General features: G+C 42.8%; 1 protein-coding gene across 11 annotated transcripts in view; it reads left to right on the top strand.

The window, feature by feature from the left end:
• The first annotated feature begins 4,340 nt into the window (after positions 1–4,340).
• Positions 4,341–13,860, top strand: part of EYA4 (EYA transcriptional coactivator and phosphatase 4) — a 143,828-nt gene continuing 134,308 nt past the window's right edge. For 4 of the 11 annotated variants that reach the window (XM_032101765.1, XM_032101769.1, XM_032101772.1 and 1 more), the window contains exon 1: positions 4,343–4,683. The gene's annotated coding sequence lies outside the window, so the exon portion shown is untranslated. Of the gene's footprint in view, positions 4,684–6,006; positions 6,552–13,860 lie in introns of those variants that run through there. The other 7 variants (XM_032101767.1, XM_032101776.1, XM_032101771.1 and 4 more) reach the window with 5 other exon arrangements.

The raw sequence follows: 13,860 nt of genomic DNA on the forward strand, positions 1-13,860 counted from the left end.
CAAGGATTGCTCTTTATTTTATTTGTAGTGAAATGAAATCTGAAACGAGGTTCTGCAGCCAGAATAAACATGGATGGATGTGGGGCACACCCTCAGTCCTCCCCCAGTGCCAGAGGCTCTGGAGGTGAGGTAATGCCAGCCCTGACGTTTCTCCTGCCTCCCCAATAACCTGACCCAATGTTGTCTCTGGAACAGGTCTGAGAGTGACTTTCAGGCTACATCTGCACACGGAAATTTTCTGAAGAGTGCTCTTCTGACCTAGGGCCATCTGTCAGAGAAGTGTTTCTGTAGGGCCAAAATTCTCATTATCAGCTCTCTCATTCTCCAGCATAGGATAGATGCCTGGACTAGACAAAGCACCAGGGATGACCCATACCATACAATCATACCCATACAATCTGAACTGGACCAGGGCATTTTTTAGGAGAATGCTAGGTGGTGAGAACAAAATTATGACAAGAAGTAAGCTAACAGACCTGTGTGCTAGCTCTGATCAGTGCAGACATAGATTTTTTTATCCCACGGTGATCAGGGAACACATGGATCATCAAACAAGAATGTATGGCCCAAGATCTTCCCTGGGTCAGCTCTGTAGATTGCTTAAATGAAACTTCCATGAAACATGATGGAAAGGTATCTTGCAGGAAGCAGAGTGGGTCTCTCCCAGGAAGGAAAAAAGGTCCTGGTGCAAAGGCAGGATACAAATGAAGATTATCAAGCACACCTCATTCTGTCTGCACAGGCAGCTGGAAAAAAAAGGACTTAGCCAGCTTCATTTTAAGCAAGCCTTAGAGACAAAACTTGCACTAATTTCAGTGGGACCTTTGTATGTGTACGGCATGCAGAACAGAGCCCTCTCCTGGTAAGCGCCGGAGATAATTGAGGACATCCCTGGCACCGTATTTGGCACTGTCTGCAGCACATATCTCTGTGATGAAGTATTGAACGTAGGCACTCAAAATAAAATATTAGAAAAGCTCAACTATTTGGAACCATGGAACCTTATGATTGAGGTCAGATTTGTTTGGATTAAAAAATATATGGAAATCTAAGTAACACTGAAATGATGGCATACTTGAAAATTGAAACCAAAAAATAGGTTATATAACATACTTAAAGGCACAGTTGGCATTTCAAGATCACAATGACTATCCAGTTGTAACCTGTTTTTGTACCCACGGCTGAACCCTGCATGTCAAATTACTGAAAAGGGTGGGCCACTTTCTTTTTAAACCTGAAATCTGATAACCACGTCAAAAGAACCCCCATTCATTCTTTTTTTTATGACTATAAATCCATGAAGCACCAATAACAACCTCAAGTATATGGATCAACAGTCTTTGCCTAATTAACATGCTTTTGGATTTCATACTTGAACTTGAAAATAAGAAACCATATTTCAAAGCCCTGCTTTTGCAAAACAAAATTTGCAACAGGTACCTAAGCTGGAAGCAGGATATGGTAGGCACGTCAATAAATCATAACAATGATACATTGACAAAATCATGACTCTCTGTCATTAGCTTTTCTCAGAATAATTTAAGCATAATCCCTTTGTCTAAACAACAACAAACCCTTGTTTTCACTGAGATGCAATGAAAAAGAATATTGGCTTAATTTTAAAATTATTTATTAATATTCCAAATCCCATATTGTTTTTAGCAACATATGCAAACATTATTCTCTGGAGCCGTACTGCTTATGGCTGTAATCTCACTAGATTTCACAAGGTAAGTAGGGTTGGGTCTGTAGTATTTGCGTGGAAGACTTGAAAGGAAATTCCAGGTTACTCTATGAAATTATATTTGCACAGGGTGACATTCTTCTGCTGACACAGTATTGAACCAGCAGAAAGAATATGATCACAGGTGCTGTCTCTAATTAAGAGGCAAAACCAAGGATACTGAGAACTTGTGGGCATTAAACACCCTATAGTAATTTTTACCAGTGTAGGAGTGACCGCCCAAATACCAGTCTAGATAATTACAACCTGCCTACTTACTTTCCCATGTTGCTTTAAATGGATATGGTATTATTCTTCTATTCTGGTATAAAAGCAGATCCTGCAGCCCTTCCTTGGGCTCTATTAGGACTATTTCTAGCATGACCTTCTCCATGGTCACACAGAGTTATTCATGTGAACCAGTGCATTGTACTACATTTTGGATTTGCTGCCTTCTGAAATCACTTCCACTGAGCTCATTGGAATTTACTTCAGCCCAAAGACATTGATTTAACCAAAATCATCATTTAATTACTGCCTGTGAAAGTCATACTTACAATAAATCTCTGCAAAAAACTGTCTGATTATCAGATCAGCTTCTGCCAGACTCCCTTCAGTACATGCGACACTCATCAGTTTTGGCATGACCCTGCCTGCCCTCACCAAAATCAACAGCAACACAGCAGCATGGTTCAGCACCATCAAGATCAGGCCCCTTGTGGGGAGATTTGCCTTTGGACCATACCATGTACCAGCAGTGCAGGCCTCCCATACCTCCTCAATTTGAAGCAAGTTACACTGAACAAAGATATAGATAATCTTTTCAAGTCAGCTGTACATTTTAAGAGAGAGTGCAACAGATGGTTAAGAGCTTGCTTTAAAGTGATATGTCTATTAAAGCAAACAATGTTACTACAGGACTGTTCCCTGCAACAGGAATTCAATTCATTGAAGTGGAAGGAAACCAGACTCCAGAAAACCTTCATTACCATGTTCAAGTACCTCACGCTAGACCACCGTGCTGCCACGCACAAAAGTCCCCTCGAAAGGAAGGAGTTGTTTCCTCGCAGAAGGAGTCTGTTAGCACGATGGGTGCTGGCATTAGTCACAACTTAGTCTGTGGCAGGGTTGTCAATCATGATTACTTCTGCAAATCTGAGTTTTCTCCCCTTCCAATTACTCTCTAAACTCTCATTTTGAAAATTAATTTCCTATTTCTGGCTTGTCCTACACTATGTCAATTTGAAGGCTGGCTTTGGGAGGTTTTTTTAGTATAAAAGTTATTCTAGCTGTATTTCTGTAGGTCAAAGGAGTTTTCCAAGTCTGTCCTCTTTCTGAGTGATAACTCTTCCAAGACAGCAAATACAGGGTTTTTGTAGACTTGTTTTCATGAAGATTAAATCATCTGAAGTCTGAAATTATTTAGGAGAAAGATGACCATGTTAGTACAATTCATTCAATGCAAATTATGAAATGCAAAGGCTTGAGTAAAGTTAAATAGCTTTAAATAGTATTACCAAATGCAAAATGAGAAAAGAGAAGGCAGGTAGGAAAGAATCTTCACTAGGAAAGAATCTTCACAAATCAGTACTTTTTTCCCACTCATTTCATGTGATTTGCTGACCTCAAAAACTTCTAACATTCATGACTTCTGAAAGCCAGGACTTTTCTCTCACATCTCTCTCCAAATATAGGGCCTAACTTTTGCCTCCTCTTTTAATTTTTTTACATAGATCCTTTGGAGAGTGAAGTTAACTTGACAGAAAGAGGGTGATGCAGCTGGTTGAACAAGAGCCACTCAATCCACTCAGTGAAACTATAGTCAGAAGATAATACAAGGTGAAGGGTAAGAGTATGAAATGTGACTAAGCAATTAGGGATTTTCTTCCGCTTCCCCACACAAAGGAGCAAAGAGGACCAAATGCAGCTGCTGAATTTCTTTGCAGAGAAGAACGTTCAGTTTCAGAGCAGGAGAGGACTTCATCCACAATGACCAGTTTGAGAGAAAGGAGACAAATATATCCTATAAGAGGGTACGCCAACCAGTCCTGCTGTGTAGCACTTGATCAAGTATGAACTTGATCATTAAAACTCAGGATTACTTTATAATAGTGTTGGTTTCTTCTAGAAAAAAACAAGGGAAAAAAGTGAAGTGTGGACTTCACTACCTGTACCTCAGTGGACTGGCACTAATCAACCCCTGCCGTTCAGGGCTCCCTCCTTTGCTCCCATCACTACTAACTGCAGATGCCAGGGAGCACCGAGAGCAAAAGGTTCAGGCCCCGGGCTGCGTGGCCGGGGACCGCGGGAGGGACACTTCGGAGTTGTCTGGTGGCCGGGTCAGCCGGCGGTCCGTGCCCGCCGCGGTGTTCCGAGCCCGGGGCAGCGGCTGTGCCGGTGAGCTGAGCGGGGCAGCGGCGGGTGGGCAGCGGGGCTGCCGTGCCGAGAGGGGCCGGCACAGGGAGCAGCCCCGGCGGCAGCCCCAGGCACAAGTGCGGAGCGGCGCCCGGGGCTGCGCTGGCTCCCGGCTCCGCGCCCCTTACCTCCGCGCTCCCGGGACGGCCCTTTTGGGTGGGAGGGCGGGAGGGGGTTACCTTTTCTTAGGGAAGTCCCGTCCCTTGCCAGGGAAACTTTTTACGTTCCTGTGAGTGAGAAGCAACTAGTTGCACTCTAGTGCGAGGAGTGTTTGGCTTCTCCCGTACCAGCCTCCTCCTCCATCTACCTCCCCCCCCAACCCCCCCGCCCCGAATTTCTCCTCCCGTTTTGCTCCGAGTTGCTCTTTATTTGTGTGTGGAGAAAAGGGGGGGGGGGGGGGGTGGGGGGGGACTTTTAGAGGGGATGTTCTGTTTTTGCCAGAGGAACAGTGCAAAAGGGGAGCCTCGGCTCGGAGAAGGTACGAGAATAAATAAATAAGGAGCGGCCCTAAAATAAAGGTAGCGGCAGATTCCGGCAGCGAGAAGGTGAGTGTCTCTGACTTCCCCGTCCCTGCGTCTCCCTCCCACCCCTTCTGCTCGGAGGTGGAGGAAACGGGTTCCCTGCTTCATGTGCATGTGTTCGTGGAGGGGGTGTGTGCGTGTGCTTGTATTTAGCGTTTATTTAGGACTGTTTTCGCGTCGGTTCGATGACAACAACAACAACAACAAAGTTGCTGTAAAACAAATATGATGGGAGGGAGCATTGGAGCCGTCCATCGCGGGGTAGAGATGAGCTTTCACTGCCGGCTCCACGCGAGTTTAATTGCAAAAAACTAAACTGATCTCCCGTGCGGACGGGGTGATTTTTCCACGCCCAGCCAGACTTTCTGCCTCTCTCCAGGTGACATTCCCTGCCGTTTTGCCCTCACTGCTCTTCGGCTGGGTGTTACCGGGGCTGCTGGGGTAAGCCCCAAGACAGGAGCAAGCCGCGACGGCTGCCGTCTCATTGTTCCCCGCTTGCGCCTCCCGCCCACTCCCGGTGCGGCGGAAACGGGGGGCCCGGGCTGTGCCCCGCGAGCAGCCGGGGGCTGTCGGCCCGCCTGGGGTGGGCGAGAGGGCTCTGCTAGCCGCCGGGTCGCTCTGCCGACAGCCTGCCCCTGCGAGGGCCGGCGGCGGGGCCAGCGGCGGCTTGACCGGGGGCTGGGAGGAAACAACATTTCTGGCGGCGGGGGTCCCCTCCGGACAGAGCGGCATGAAAACACGCAGGGATGGTAGTCCCTTTCCGAAACTCCCGTTGCTCCAGCGAGGGTCCGGTCAGCGCGGGGGCGAGGCAGCCCGGCCGGGACGCGCAGGCACGGGCGGCAGCGGCGGAGGAGCCGGTCAGTTCCGCCGCCCGCCCTCGGCCCCGCGCTGCCCCAGCGCCGGCAGCGCTCGGGAGTCTCCGCTGCCCGCCTGCCTCGGGGCGGAGCGCTGCCACCGTGCCGCGGTCGGGGTGCCGGCGGACGGGGCAAGCTGCCTCCCACTGCCTCCTGGCCGGCAGCCGCCGCGGGGGCTCCGGGGGTCACTTTTTCCAGCGTCCGAAGGGAGCGGGGACAGAGCTGCCCGTTGTTTTTGTTCCTCTCCGTTTCCTCTCCCTGAGGGATGTCTCTTGCCTTTCCCTTCCCCCGCCCCGGCTTGTTTTTCTTGTGGTTTAAAGACAAAACGTTGCGTTTTCGGGTCGTCCCACGGCGCCCCCGCCCCCGCCGCGGTCCCCGCTGCGCCGGCGGACGGGGCACGGGGAAGCCCCGGCGCGGGGGTCCCGCCGCCTTTTCCACCGGCAATGCGGGGACTTGTGTTTTGGTTAGAAAGCTTTTCCACGTGGGTAAGCCTTGTGTGTGTGCGTGCGTGCGGGTGTGTGCGCGTACTTGATCCCCGAGGAGGTAACAGGATTCTCCGTGTTCAAACCCAGTGGGCTCTTAGCCATTAATTTCCTTCTCCTGCTGTCATTACAGACACTTCCAAAGTCAGATACCCGCGGAGAAACGCCATCTGGGTTTCACACGGCGGTTCTCCCCGAGCCGCGGGGTGTCCGCGCCGTACCCGGCCGGACACAGGGCTGCCCGGGGTGCAGCCCCGCGGCGCCTTCCGCCGGGAAGGGAGAGAGGGATCCCACGGCATCGCCGCTGCCAATCGGTAGTTGGCATCTAAAGTTTCATTTACATTTATGAAACTGCCGCTCCGAGCCAAGCAGGCGCGGTGCTGCCGGCTCCGTACCCGCGGGCAGGGCTTGCAGCCGAGCACACGGAGGGACACGCTGGGCTCGCGCGTGGCGGTGTGAAATAGCTGGTATTTTACAAAAATCCCGGAGGCACGCTGTACCAGACAAGGGAGCGCCTTGGCCGGTTCCAGTTTAAGTATGAAGTCATGCTAGAACAGTAAGGAACCAGTATTTACAGTTTTCTAAGTTTTGTTTTACGTGTTGCATTTGCGGAGACTAGAAAGCCTATCTAAGATAAACTAATCAGCAGTTTAGATCTAGAGGGAATTATACAAAGACGGCATCTTTTCTGTTTGGCAGATAGATTTTCTGGTCTGACCTCAGAGTTGGATGTTTGAAGCATGTACTTTGCATTAAAGCTCAGGCCATATCTTTTTGTTTCATTTCCTTAACACTCAAAAGGAAAATTTCGCAAAATTGCTGCGGGTCTGACTTTTTCTCCTAACATTTCTGAAAATGGTGCCAAATAACAAATGCCTGCATACTTGCAATATATATCATACTGTGAGTAAAGTGGAAATACAGACTGACATTTCTCTCTCTTCACGGTGATTCTTTCTCTGTTTGACGTCTAACATTAGCTGGTCTGTATCTGAAACAGCTCTGTTTGCTTTTTTTTTGAAAATTGTGGTATTTATGATGTTACCAAATGTTCTTCAACCAAATTTAATAGAAATGAAAGTGGAGTAGGTTGATTCATCTTTTATGTACCTTTGTTCAGATAATTTGTATGCAGTTATTAATTGTTACATGTATATGATGGTATTGATAATAAATTTAGTTGAAGGTTACTCTTGCCGGATTTGTCTTTATTAATGGCCTCACAACATTTTGCAGCATAAATTTATTCTGTATGGATTATGTCAATGGAATAAATAAATTCTAAACAAGCAATGTATTGGGTAGGGCACTAGTGGGTTCTCAGTTAATTGAAGTTTCCAGTTAAAATATTTCAAACAAGGCAACTGTAGAAATACAGCTATAGATAGTATCATGTGGCATATTTTTAGCATCTGATGCAAGTGTTAAAGTTTAACTCTTTAAACTTTATGCAACTCTTTTAAACCTTATGCAAGTCCTAGAATTAATGTTAATCACTGGCATTTGGTGAGGGAAGGTACCTGTCTGTTTCCTTGTTGAAGTGGTAGTATTGGACGATGTTGTGTGCAATCCACTAGTGCTAAAATTTAAACAGCATTTTACCCTCTTAAATACAAAAGTTACCACAGAAAGAAAAAAAGAAAATCCTGGAATTTCTGTTAAACACTCTAGGACACAGCCATTATTTTTTTTCTGTGTTATCTTTTTCCTTCTTGAAAGTAGGGATTTTATGAACTCAGGGTAGAGCAGGTCTCCCTTTTTATAAGGAGCGTTTATTCAGCATACTTCTATATTGCAGCTGCTGATCATATTTCATAGAGCTGTTAAAGCACTTAAAACCTAAAATTAGGTACTGTCTGGTAGTAAATATTTCAAATCACTCCTTGAAAAACAGGCTTAAAAAAGAGACATTTTGAAATATATCGTTGAGGAAAAGTAATCTTGCGTTGCTCTTACTCGGTGCAATACTAATCTAAATCACTGATTTCAGCACAGGGTGCTTTTTCCTTAGGTTTTCTTAATCTCTCGGATTTTTATTGTGATTTTATGCTGGCTTTATTTGATATCATAACCAGCTACTTTGTTCAGGCTATGTTTATGACTGCAACGCTTGAATTAACAGGTGTCGAATTAACTTCTAACATACCTGTGCTTCTAGTGAGTATTCTTGTGACATTAAGAATTGAAACATAAGTTTCTTCACTTCCTGTGTGCATGTTTCTGGATAGTTGTTAGTTGCAGAAGGTGTACACTTGCTTTTTTCCCAGATTTAGGATGAGTTAATTTACAGATTACTATTTTCAAATTGAGGGGTGGGGTTAGGTTTGTTTTTCAGTTGAAGCATAGGAATAGGTTTATTTGCTCACTAGGTTTCATTTTGGTACTCTCAGGGTTTGCAGGAAAAATACAAACACAGGGGCATCAAATTAACAGACATATGTCGAGTTTGTCAAGTATTTTTAAAGCTTTTTGGAAGTTCACCGCTAAACCAAGTCTGGTAGCAGCAACACTCAGATGCCTTTGTTTTTTCCTTTGTACTTGGGAATCCAATAGTATTTCTGCTATCTAATATATCTGTCATCTTCTTGACATTTTGTGTTAAAAAAACCCAGCATTTATGGTATGCAACTGGAAGAAGGGTGTTGAAATTCAGTCACTGACCCAGAGGTTTATAAGTACGCCTAATATGTGCTATTTTTCTTTTTTGGATTTGAATATTGTGCAAATGTATGTCCCACTTAACCTTTTTCTGTCATTGAAAAGTGCTAATTGATCTTGCTGACCCTGACATAATAGTATAGTTTGATATTCGAAACCTTTCAGCTTTGGCATGGCCCTTTTATCACCCCTGAGATTTCAGGGTATGGTTCTACTGAAGGCATAAACTGCTACTCTTTGAAAAATTAAATAAAAATGGTTATTAAAAATAAATTATGGTCTTTTAAAGCTAGTAGATGTCTTACCTATCAAAGCCTCAGGATTTACAATATACATTAAAAACTTTCTGCTTTACTTCTATGTATTAGGTGACATTTTAGATGTTGCTGTACAGAAATCAGATTTTTGTGAAATAACTTTTTGGCCAATTCCACACTTCTGTGTTGCAATGTTATTAAATCTGTCATTAAATCAGAAGTGGTTAAAGGAACTTGGATGCATTTTGCAGCGCAAAAGCTCAGATAAGAATAGTGCTTATATGTCAAATAAATAGTAAAATCCTTTTGAAAAGGCAATAAAACTCACGTTTTTAGTCCACATTGTAGTTTGCAATGCTGCCAGAAGGATTGCTTTTTGGGATGCCTGTAATACAGGACCTTAAAGGCAAAAACTCTTTTACAGCAGTTTCTTCTTTTTGTCTCTAAGCCTGAGAAATGCGTCGAATAGCTGGCTGCCTTTTTGCTTTAATGTTAAACAGTGAAAATTACTTTGATGATTGACTATCCTATATTGAAATGTATCACTGGGCAGTCTCAGTCACAGGATCATATAGGCTAGTTATCAGGCTTTTGAGCAAAATGTCAGATGCTAATGGCTGTCAGAGGAATACTAAAGTTTAAGCATTTTATTTTCAATATGTTTAAAATTTCCTTATTTCTCTAAGGGAATATTATAATGACTAGTGATTATCTTCAGAACTTCTTACACCAGTGTAAACTTCAGAACTTCTTACACCAGAGTTCAGAACTCCTTACACCAGTGAGACTCTTTTGGTCTTAGGCTGTTAGGCTTGGGTACTACACACTAGAATTTTAGCTAGGCTGCAATTATCATGGATTTGAAAAGAAGTTTGGAGGATTTCTGTGCATGAATTCCTTTGGAGCTCTATGTCTTTTTCCTAGACCTAAATAAATAAGCACTGTTACGATGATTTTTCATTCAGTAGATGTTCGTAGATCTACAGTGGAGGGCAGTTCAGTTGGATGTAATTTAAATGCGGTCTCTGAAGACCTCTGTCTGTCTGGGCGGACTGAATACTCTCTTTGCACTAGGGTTGTGCTGGACTATAAAATTTGACCAATTTGGAGCAGAAAATTAGAAAAAAGACCTCCCAAGGCAACCTGAAAAATATTCACATACAGAAGACTGATTTTTGCATAGTTGTTAACTTTTTATTTATGCATTTAAGTTACTATGCACTAGATTTTTTGGCAGCATTAAAATTAACTACTATTGTGATATGACCCAGTACAAGTTCACATTCTCAGAAGCGTAAAAAATTATTGCTGCCTTTTTTTTTTAAATTGGGTAGATCAGCGAGTAACTAGTCTACTCTTGAAATATATATAATTAAACCACAAAAACTTAAATTAAAATACCATGTAGGGTCTGATTTAGACCATAAAAGTAAAAGAAATACAGAGCTGAGTTTGCAATTTTTCAAATAATTCTCCTCTATGACTGTGTGTATATAACTGTTGAAATCAATGCTGGTGCATGAGGTAATTGGAAACTTAACTTGATGTTTTGTGCCAGATCCTTAGCTGTTGCAAATTGGAGTAGGAATGCTGAAATTACTGGAGTGGTCTCACATTATGCCAGATGAGTATCTAGTCCTCTATTCTTAGTTCAGTCTGCTTTTTTGGTGGGGTATTGCAATATGTATTATATGTGTGAGATCACATGCAGAGAGAAGTAATCCTGCAATACTTAGGGAAAAAAATGGGAGTTAAGTATAAACATCCAAACTATATATTTTTTTCTTCCATTTCAAGGCATTTTTGTACTCCATACAAGGCATTTATATGTTAGAACTTTTTTTTTTGTAGCATTTTATAAATGACCACAGAAATGCTTTTTACAGTAACTGTATTCTTGAAAATGATGCAGTTAGAAATATTGCTAATTGTCTGTATTGTTTTAATTCTGTTAAGGCAACTTTGTTGCTCAAAGAAATGAGTAATCAGGTTGTGCTTATTCAGGGACATTTCATGAATGCCAAATCTATTCAAAGAAAGGCATGAAGTCCGTTTACTGTATTAAAACCCATCTGGATGTTTCTTTTTATTTACTGTAGTATATTCCCAGAACTCCACAGAAAATGAAGTTTATCTTACTCTGAAGAGAGAGCAGCTACACCAGCCTCTGTACACTTCAGTTTATGCATCCTGACATCACGCTGTATGTGAGGTCCTTCTTCCAGCTCTCCCGAGTGTCCCAGCATAGACATGGTTTCACAAAGCCAGGCACAGCTCAAGGAGATTATGCACATTTCCTCTACCAAGTTCTAGCAACACAACCCAAACTCAACCTAGCATTTCTGTTCTGGTCTTCTTAACACAGAGAACTGGGAAGTTGACAACTAATAGGGCTGAATGGTATAGAGGTTTTCACAAATGCAGAGATTATATTCTGGGAAAGGGTCTTGAAAATAACATTTCCTGTTACCCCAAGGCAAGATTTGGGACTGTGGCAGATTTTCCAAATGGGAAGATGAAAGTACTTTTCCACTCAGACACCTATTTTTTATGTTTATTCTAATCTGGTATGGTAGAAGGATCTAATATAATGTTCAAATTAACTTTTTTCAGTTAATTGCTCCTTCAGAGAAGCAATATTTTTGTGCTCAAAGTACCATCTGAATCCTGAGCTCACTGTGCAGCAATATGTCTGGGAGTCACCTGCAACAGGAGGTTTTCAGCTGAAATGGCTAGATAATGTGTTTCCTAGTCACTTCTGGTAGCTAGTTATCTATGATTCAGTTTGTTTTCCAATTTTCTGATTAAATGATAGTCTGATTTCTGCAAGGGCTAGATGAGCAGTCAATTTTTTTGGCATAAAACAAATGAAATAGAAGAGTTTGCTCCCTGATAGTTGTGAAATCGCCCAGCTTTTTGAGATCTTGCTTAGATCTGCATTGAAGGAAGTCCAGGATTGGAACAGCAGTTTGAGAGATGCTGTCAAATCAGGACTTAGTCTGGAATACTTTGATAATAGGTCTGTAGGAAGAGATCCATCATTTTGCTGTTTTTTGCGTCATTATCTAGCAATATTGGTTCATATAAGCATCAAGAAGTAACCTCATGTGTGACTAACCCTATCTGCAGTCCTACCTCTGTCTGTTTCCTGTGGTAGAGGACAGAAAAGTGTGAAGCCATGGTTTCACATTTGGTGGCAGCGCTTCTAAAGCAGCCCCTTAACCCGCCTCTGCCGGCCACTCGTTTAAGTTGGATCTGTTCCTGCTGTGGTTCACAAACAGCTGTGCTGGCAACGAGGCAAAGGTCGGAATGAGTGGCAGCACCCGTGCTGCTGAGCCTGGCAGCGGTGCTGCAGAAATAGCTGCAGAACCACAGTCTCCGTTACCTAATCTGCCACCTCTATTAACTGAAGTGCAGGGTTCAAGTCTGCGGGATAGGTGGAATTTTTCAGAATGAAAACATTGCCTACAAAAATGATCCCTTGATCTTAATCAAAAGGTTGTGTTGATGCAGGGATTTTTGACTAAAATTGAAGTAGCTGCAAATAATTTGCAGATACATGTGCAAGTTAAAACAATAGGGAAAGTGCTGGGGCCTTTGGAGGGGACAGCTGTGATTTTCTTGAAGGAAGGCAGGAGTTCAGACATGATACCAGATGACAGAACTTTTCCAGATCTTTGCACTGCTGTCCAAAATGTGGGCTTGCAGGGAACAGGAGGAGCATAACCCCAGTAGAAATAGGACGTCACTGCCAAGGGCTGCAGCGCTCATGACAGGCTGCATTCTTTTATCACTATTCCCGGGGAAAGAAGTGCAATAATTTCTCAGAAGTGGCCATTACATAGCTGTCACTGTAGACAAGTGCTTAATTTATGGCAACTATTTTTTATTAGTCTCCACTGTCACAAAGTATTAACTTACAGGCTATCACATTCCAAATGACTTTTTTTATGTTGTTCCCATATAACACTGGAATAGGCACACTATTCCGCATCACGGGTTTATGAACACTCAGGCAAGCCAAACCAGCAATATTATTTTTGATGTGAGTACAAGTTTGATTTCCAAAAATAAGCGTAGTGATGTAATAAAGTTCTGTAAGTCTATCTTGAGTTGACATGACTTTTTGATTAATAAAGTTGAAGGATACAAAATCAACTTGGCACAAATGAAATGGATTAAGCAGCAAAATAAAGCATAGATTTCACAAATAGTTACTTGTTAACAAGTCTTTAAAAAACATGCTATTACAAAGAATTTTTCATGGGGCAATCATCAAATCAAAACCTATTTATTATTTTACCGGTGACACAAGATTAGTAAGTTCGACAAGAAGTAATACCCTTGATTAGAACAATTGCTGACCCAATAAAAGATATTTTTCTTCTTACAAACTTCCTTATACTTCTGTTGTTAGGCTGTAATGCCTAAAGTACTGCTACTACAAAGACTGAGGGGTGGGTAAATAATGAGGAGTGCAGATTGATGAGAGTAGTCTGGCTTGTTGAGCAAACTGAAAGCAAGCAAACAGTATGTACTTCCCTACAAGCCAGCAGTTTATTTAAAAAAACCCCAAACAAATGGAGGCCATAGCGAATAATAATGATGGTATTGTAGCCAAAAAAAGGAGTACTAACTTAAACTAAGTATTCAGCAGAGTAGGAGGGGTTACATTATCTGTGTAGGTAGTACAGGTGCAGCTACTACTGTAAAGCTGTACCCTTTCTTAGCTTTAGAAAGGTAGTTTGAAAAATTGGAGGTTTCATATTTAAGACCAGAGGAGTAATTAAACAATTGGAAAATGTTTCTTCCAGGGGATTAACAAATTTTAGTTGATCAAAGGAGAATCTAACATAGTTTGAGCACAGCTAATAAATATCTAAATGGGGAAATGTGGTAAAGGATGCACTGTCAAAACAGTAGTTTTAGTTAAAATCTGAGAATAGCTGT

The sequence above is a fragment of the Corvus moneduloides genome, chromosome 3 (assembly GCF_009650955.1).
Source record: "Corvus moneduloides isolate bCorMon1 chromosome 3, bCorMon1.pri, whole genome shotgun sequence".
In the NCBI taxonomy this organism is placed as follows: Eukaryota; Metazoa; Chordata; class Aves; order Passeriformes; family Corvidae; genus Corvus; species Corvus moneduloides.